At 43.8% G+C, this 7,799-nt stretch overlaps 1 long non-coding RNA gene across 1 annotated transcript; it reads right to left on the bottom strand.

Annotated features, from left to right (window-relative positions):
- Positions 1–726: 726 nt before the first annotated feature.
- LOC137044657 (uncharacterized) lies at positions 727–1,428 on the bottom strand. Its single transcript, XR_010898629.1, has 3 exons — positions 1,234–1,428; positions 1,047–1,113; positions 727–924 (listed from the first exon to the last, which is right to left on the bottom strand). It is a non-coding gene; the product is annotated as an uncharacterized lncRNA (long non-coding RNA).
- Between the last annotated feature and the right edge of the window lie 6,371 nt (positions 1,429–7,799).

Below are 7,799 nucleotides of genomic sequence, written 5' to 3'. Positions count from 1 at the left end.
GGAAAGCGGGGTTTCCTCGAATAAGTGTAATCGATGGCACACATGTCAGAATTCAGGCTCCCCGCACGCATGAAGAACAGAAAAAATTACCATTCTGTTAATGTGCAGCTAGTGTGACCATGTGTGCAGAATTAGAAATGTTGTTGCATCATGGCCAGGGAGTAGGCTACACATGACTCTAGGATTTTGACAGAGAGCTATAGCCTATACTTTAAAAAGTTGAAAATTAAGTAAAAACATATAGGCTTGTCAACTTTTTGAAAATATTTTATCAATGTATTAAATGTATTTTGACTTGTTGATACTTATGGTCATCGTTTGATCCTAGGAAAGATACAACAATGCGTTGACACACACACGGTCTATAATTGAGAGGACGATCGGACAGCTCAAACGGAGATTTCACTGTCTCCACAGCGAGCTGCGCGTCTGCAGAATTATTGTCACCTGCGTTGTTCTTTTTAACATGTCAAAGATGTATTGTGAAGAGGGAGATAATGTCGAAGAAGAGGCTCAAGAAGCAGAAGCAGAAGAGGCTCATGAAGAAAATCAACAAGATTTTCAACGGGGTGGATTTGTTGTCAGAGATGCCGTCGTAAATGCATTCTTTAATTAGTTTAGCTAGTAGCCTATGGACAATAGTCATAAATATAAATAAATGAAATAGCCTATAAATAAATAAATCATAAATAAATACAAAACCTGTCAGATCTGTCATAAAAAAAATATTCGTCAATTGATGTGCATTTTATTTTTCTTTCACTTTGTAGCTGCATTAGTTTGTTATTAAGAATGAAGTTGTAAAGGTCTTGATTTTCCTTCTCCTTTTTAAGTTTTTCGATCTCTAATTGCAGTTTTGTCTTCTGTAGGATGTCTCTTTGCAGTTTTTCTCTTGTCGCGGCTGGAGAGGATATTTGCGTCTTTCTGCAATTCACAAGTGTTTTGAAGGAATAATGAAAAAAATCTAAAAATTACATCCAGGCTGTTCTAAGTAAAATTAACAATAGACTAAAATAATTGTTAACAAAGAAGCAATAAAACCTCACTTTGCTGCATGGTTTGGCGTGCTGCTGGCGCTCTGCCGGTGTTGAAGCTGATTTTTGCTGAGAAGGTCTAACGTGTGAAACAAATAACGTTACCAAGCATATTATTTTATTTTGTCGTGATCTTCAAATCGTTTATCCTCACCAGTGATCTTTTTTTATTTTATTTAAGACAATAATGTTCTCTCACTCCGTGTAATATTCCTCTTGTTGAATCTCAGCTTCACTCTCTAACCCGCCAGCGTAGCGTGTCTATGGCAACAATAGAATTTTATAACGGTAAAACCTGGGTCGCAGTCGTGAAACACTTAGCGGCGTCCCTTACCTAAGAGAACCGTTTAAGGGATTATATGCAACACCCTTAAATCATTCCCTTAGATAAGGGGAAATCGCGCCTTAAGTATCATACTTAAGGGAAAAACTTAAGGTGTTTTATGCAACCGGGCACTGGCCCTCAAGATCCGTACTTTGGCTAGGACTGCTGGCAGAAGAGGAAATGGGGGAAATGCATACAGTAGCATTGGAGGCCACTTGTTTGCCTGAGCATCCACCCCCAGTGACCCCTTGGGCCCCATTATCGAATACCACAGGGGACAATGTGTAGTTTCCAGTGAGGCAAAGAGATCTACCTGAGCCACCCCGAACCGAGACCAGATCTCTTGCACCACTGCTGGATGTAGTCGCCATTCCCCTGGCCTGGGGCCTCCCCTGGACAAAAGATCGGCTGCTACATTGTCCTCTCCTGGGAGGCCCTCAGGGACATCCCCTGAGCATATGCCCATAACAGAAGGTCCCGAGCTCTCTTGTGTAACAAAAATGACTATGAGTTTAATGTCTCTGGGAATAATTAACTCAAAAGGGATTCAATATTCAATATTCATGAATTTATGAATATAATTTGCTAGTCATTCATTATGTATTAAAATTTTCCGATAAGGAAAAATGTTTAATTAAATACAAGTAACCCTTTACGGAATTGCTTGAAATTATCCTACTAAGTTTGTCCTCCAAATTAGATATAGACTTTCAAATCAATTCTCAATAAGGGATTACTGCTTTACGAGCGCATAAGAAACATTAACTTTACTGATCAGGACAAAATCAATATTTCAAATGGTCGTACAGTTTACTTTACTAAAATAGTAGCATAAGCAGTTTAGGTAACGTTAAGATCGTAAGTTTCATTGACTTTGTGTATGTGGAAGAGTACACAGTTTCAACTCATTAAATGTCTTTTGGAAGTTTAATAAACACAGACTAAAAATAACACTACAATTCACACAGAAAGTACATACTAAATATGCATAAAGAGAGTAGAAATATAGATAGTAAACGAAAGAATATGGTACATAAACGAAAATAATGAATAGACCAAAAATAGAGAGATAGAGAGGGAGAGAGAGAGAGAGGAGAGAGAGAGAGAGAGAGAGAGAGAGAGAGAGAGAGAGAGAGAGAGAGAGAGAGAGAGAGAGAGAGAGAGAGAGAGCGTCCACTTCAGTTCGTTACATAGAGCCCTCACGGAGTTAACTTGTCCCAACGGGAAATAACCCGACCCTTTTAACAGCAGTTTGGATTTTAGAAATAAGAATGCTTGCTTTAGTTTTGGCTTCTCGCGTGTGTGCGTGTGTTCTGAGTTCAAATGTCCTGCGTGTCCGGCGGTTCTTTCCGAGGTCGGTGTGGAGCGGCGAGTCTCTTTGAAGTGGGCTGAGTTCTCTCTCTCTGAAGAATGCCCTCGGGGGCTGGAAAGTTGGTAGATCGCTCTGAGGCGTTCGATGCGATGCAAGAGAGGGAAAGTGAGGGTCACATTGGCCTTTGTAGACCAGGTCGAGCGACGCCCATTTCCTAGATGGTCCAATCGATCAGAGAGTTTTTGAACAAAGTTCTGAACTCTTTGTTCAGCTGGGTCCCTCCCTTTTGGTTCTTTCCGATGTAGATATGTTTAATGCATTTTCCTTTCCAACGCTGGTAACTTTGTAATAATGCATGTTCTGTAAATTCTTTTACAAGATTCGGTACGATCGCATTTTTCTGATTACGAGGATACCAGGGATCATGAGTCTGAGATCTGGGAATACACAAATACAGGCTTTCCACTGTCTGGTGGTCTACACAGCTTGAGTTATATACCTATAATTCTTATGATTGTTTCAGACACATATAAAAACACTTTAAGCAGAAAATCATACATTTAATACGTTTTTGGGGTGACTTTTAATCATACATTCCTTTGACACTCGTGGTGGACCCTCTATGTGTGTGTGTGTGTCTAGATGTTTGTAAGGTGTCGGATATCGTGCCGGCAATAAAAGTCACAACGGGGCCTGCTTGACGTCTCCCAAGGGAGATCAAATGGTTTTCTCCAGACATTGTGGTGCCTTTCCCTGGCCATCAATCGTATTAACATGATCTGATAAGCACCTCAGGAGAAGCGAGAGGCATCTGGCTGTTTGCCAGATGCACAGACGGGCATTGTGGCTACATTCCCCCTTTTTGTTCGGCTGATGTCCTGTGGTCATTATCGGACAACCTCCCGTCACAATGGACGGATGGTAGGTGAGTCGGGCAGTCGGGAGCAGGTGTTTGTTACGGCTGGGGAGCCAGCTCGATGAGGTACGTCTCTGCTCCGGGCATTGTAATTTCCCTCCGTGGTTTCCATCGGAGACCTCCGGACACGGCCGTTGTGAGCTTGGCTGTGGAGGTTCTCATCTTATTGAATTTCCTGTACAGGAGGAAAGCGATGCCCAGGGTTAGGGTATTGCCGACGATCATAGAGACACATACCCAGCTAACACAAATACGTGGCTGTTACGTAACTGCAACGTAATCTGCTGACTAAACTTACGTCGTGGTGACGTAACTAGTTACGTTGTGGCAACTGGAAAAGTGAAATTCCCAGATACGTTGTCACAACGTAACATTGTAACGTTGCCAGTTAGTAACTGCAACGTTGTGGCAACGTCATGGATCTATTAGTTGTGTGTTGGTAATCAGTTGGTAATTTTTATAATTATTCATTTTTCAATAGGCGGACATGCTGTAGTTTATGTCCTCATTTGCCCAAACTAATTTAAAGGCTATTTCAATGAATGTGAATGACGAATGCAGACTCAATGTGACTTTAGTTCATTCAGTTCATTTATTTTGAAAAACACACAAAAACGAAGAATAAAACACCCAAATTATTTAACAAAAATATCGGAGATACAGCAGAACATGAATAAAAGCATTCAAGATGCTCGGCATTATAATGTTAAACATAACATAAGTTATGCTGTGCTAGTGTAAGTTACCGTTTGCTAGTTGACATTTCAAATGATTCAGGAAAAATACCACATAAATATGTAACAATAGGTATAAATATTAACATAAATACTTAAAGTAGACTGTAGGTAATATTACTTAACCAATCTGACACCGTTGTTGAACCTTTTTTTTTAGATAAATGGCGATAAAACGAGAGCGAAATGTCGACGCTGTCCTCTGGTCCTCTCTGTTTGTGTGTTTACGGTTGCCATGGCAACTCCCAACTGCCACCAGGCGAGCGCGTTCTCGTTCAGTCTCTACTACTGTTAAATTAGATGTAGAGAGGCCATATCTGTCATTATTCCAACGTTTTGTATGAAATATTATGCAATAAAAAGTTTAACACTCCAGAAAAATGAACTGCTGTTGATAATATTGCCTACGGCGCGCACACACTCAGTTGTGGAGGCGCGCGCATCGTGTCACGTGACACGTCACTTTTATATTTTATATATAAAAAGATCGTGTTCTTAATTGTTTAAAATAAACAATAATCTTAAGGGGAATTTTAATCTTGTCTGACATTTAATTACACATTTTAAATAGAAAATTCTGCCAATCAGAACAACCTGCAATGATGGTAATGAAATTACGAGCAGGTGACGTTGCATTCACGTTGCCAGTAAGTCATGGAATTACCAAAATATTACGTGTAGAGTACGTATCTGGAACATTGTTGGTAATATTCTGACGTTCAGAGATCGTACTGACAACGTTGTGAGAAGGTAATTTTATGGTAAGAAAATTACAGGCATGCAACGTTGTAGTTACGTTGTCAGTCAGTCATAAAATTACCAAAATATTACGTGTAGAGTACGTATCTGGAACATTGTTGGTAATATTCTGACGTTCAGAGATCGTACTGACAACGTTGTGAGAAGGTAATTTTATGGTAAGAAAATTACAGGCATGCAACGTTGTAGTTACGTTGTCAGTCAGTCATAAAATTACCAAAATATTACGTGTAGAGTACGTATCTGGAACGTTGTTGGTAATATTCTGACGTTCAGAGATCGTACTGACAACGTTGTGAGAAGGTAATTTTATGGTAAGGAAATTACAGGCATGCGACGTTGAGACTACGTTGTCAGTTGGTAAGTCATGAAATTACCAAAAAGTACGAATAAATTACGTAACTGTTACGTCGTGTGTTAGCAGGGTAGCGCAGTGTCAGCTGCGGTCCAGGTTTGGACAACAGGGGAGTTATTCAGGATGGGCATTCGGGACAATGCTTGGAGGGCTGTATCAAGGGGAGCAATGTCAATGAGCTGGGGCCCCCCTTTCTCAATCCACAATTCTAGCTCGGGAGCGAGGGTGAAGTTGTGGTCCTTGAAGAAGGCGGGATTTCCAGTTCTGACTGGTATTCTTCGCTTGGGAGGTGGTACAAGGCCAAGTCGTCCAGGTGGAGGATGGCTCCTCGCGGTACCTGGACCCACATGCTCTGATCCAGCAGGTTGATACGGGTCGCAGTGTCGTGTTGGTCGTAGATCAGTGTGGCGGTGCGCACGGGAGTGTTGACGAGCCACCTGTCACCTACGATCTCTGCTTGCGTCTCGGTGACTTGGGTACGAGGCGTTGCGTCGGTGGGGCAGCGGGTATTGCTGAGCATAGGTTGCAAACCACAGATTCCCTCAGTGTTGTCTCGGAGGAAAGGTTTGCTTGGGCAGAGATAGTGAATGTCTTTAGTCAGGGTGCACATGTCTAGGTTTGGGGCTAGGTACAGCTGTGTGACGCTGTCATGGTACGCGACTACCTGAGGAGTGCGCACCTTGAGGTGAGTGTTACCTTTCCAAAAGCCCACATTAATAATGTCTTTGAGTCGGTAGATTCGGCTCGACTCGATGATGGGTAAGTTAAGGAGGAAACCCATTTTTTTCTGCTCGGGATCCACGTAAAGGGGAATGGCGCTACCCAATGAGTAGGCCAGGTGTATCTGCAGCGGGTCAGTGGGTGTGTTGATCGCAGATGCCAACACGTTTTGCACAAGGCTTAAGGGTATCAGGTACGGTGGGATTCTACCCAGGGCTAAGCTGTCGATGTACGAGCTTATTTCCCGTAACATGTCCGTCATTAAGGCGGTAACTAGCTGCGTTTGGGCAAAGTCATTTTGGAAGACGGTGAATAACTGTTTCATGGAGTTCACGGTCTGGTTTAACAGGACACTGTGGGTGTTTAGAATCACCACAGTTCCTCTCAACGTCTTGCCGATAGTCTGTAGAGCTGCACTCTGTGTGGTGAGTTGCTCTTTGAGCTGTGGAAGTTCAGTTTGGATTTCAGCCACATGTCGTCTTACTGTGGCGATGTTTACTGCGTTGACACTGGACATACCAATGTTAAACAGAGTTCCGACGGCGGCAGCGGCTCCGAGCAGCGCTCCCAGGAACCGTTTGGGGCGGCGGTTGTTTCCACCTAATTCTGCCTGGGTGACGGTCATCTTCTCTAGTTGGTTGAGCATGTGCGTGATATCAGCATCGGCGTGGCGGAGAGAGTCCTCTGTCCAGCGAGCACCGGCCCAGCTGTACTGGGCTACTGTACGGGGGTAGTGTGCGTTGTAGAGTGTGCGTTGTAGACATTGCGGGGGTCAAGTCGGACATACACCTTCTGGGTGTGTGTTCGGCAGTTGGTGATCAGGAGTCCAGGTTGCTCTCTCAGTACGATGCCCGAGGCTGGACCAGGTGTGATGATGTCTGGTGGTGGCTGGCCTCTGATTGTCTGGAGGCACAGGAGCATGATCCACAGTCGCATCCTGTTACAGGCAAGAGAGAGACAGAGAGGTAGGGATGAGAAGGGAAGAGAGAGAGAGAGTACAGGTCAGCGAGATTTGTCCCAGGTGGGTGGGACAGTCTTCTCGTTTCAGGGACGGCGGTTGGGTTCAGCTTGCATTGGCCCCTAACTGTCTTTTTCTGTTAGTGGCCACATGTCTCTTGATCTGGTTCCGGTGAACCCATTTGAGAACTGGTTCTCTTTGTCCCTGGTTTAGCTGAATCTGGTACGCGACGGGAAAGAGTTTGTTCGTAATCTCATGAGGTCCCGTCCAGTGGGGCAGAAATGTCTTTGACAATCGTCGGGGGCCGGTCAAAGGTGGCAGGTTGAAGTTGTAATACCAGACCTTGTCGCCCACCTCCAGTTCTTGGTGTGAGGCTTTGTGGTCGTAATAGGCTTTCTGACCTTCAGCGCTCTTTTGCAAGAGTTGCTGGGCAAAGGCAAAAGTTGTTTTTAAATGTATATGGAGCTCATCGAGGTACTGGAATGTGGTGTACGTGGTGACCAGGTTGGAGTCGCCGGGTTGGTACAACAGGTGTAGTGGCAGAGTCATCTGCCGCCCAGTCATGAGTTCAAAAGGGGATACCCGTGTTGATTCCTGCGGGGTGGCTCTGAGGGCCATTAACACAAGGGGGAGTTTCATATCCCAGTCTTTCTGGTTAGCAGACACGTACTTTCTCAGCATGGCGA

The sequence above is a fragment of the Pseudorasbora parva genome, chromosome 17 (genome assembly GCF_024679245.1).
Source record: "Pseudorasbora parva isolate DD20220531a chromosome 17, ASM2467924v1, whole genome shotgun sequence".
Lineage (NCBI taxonomy): Eukaryota > Metazoa > Chordata > Actinopteri > Cypriniformes > Gobionidae > Pseudorasbora > Pseudorasbora parva.
The sequence above is the reverse complement of the archived record's forward strand: the minus strand, read 5'-3'. Positions and strand labels throughout refer to the sequence as shown.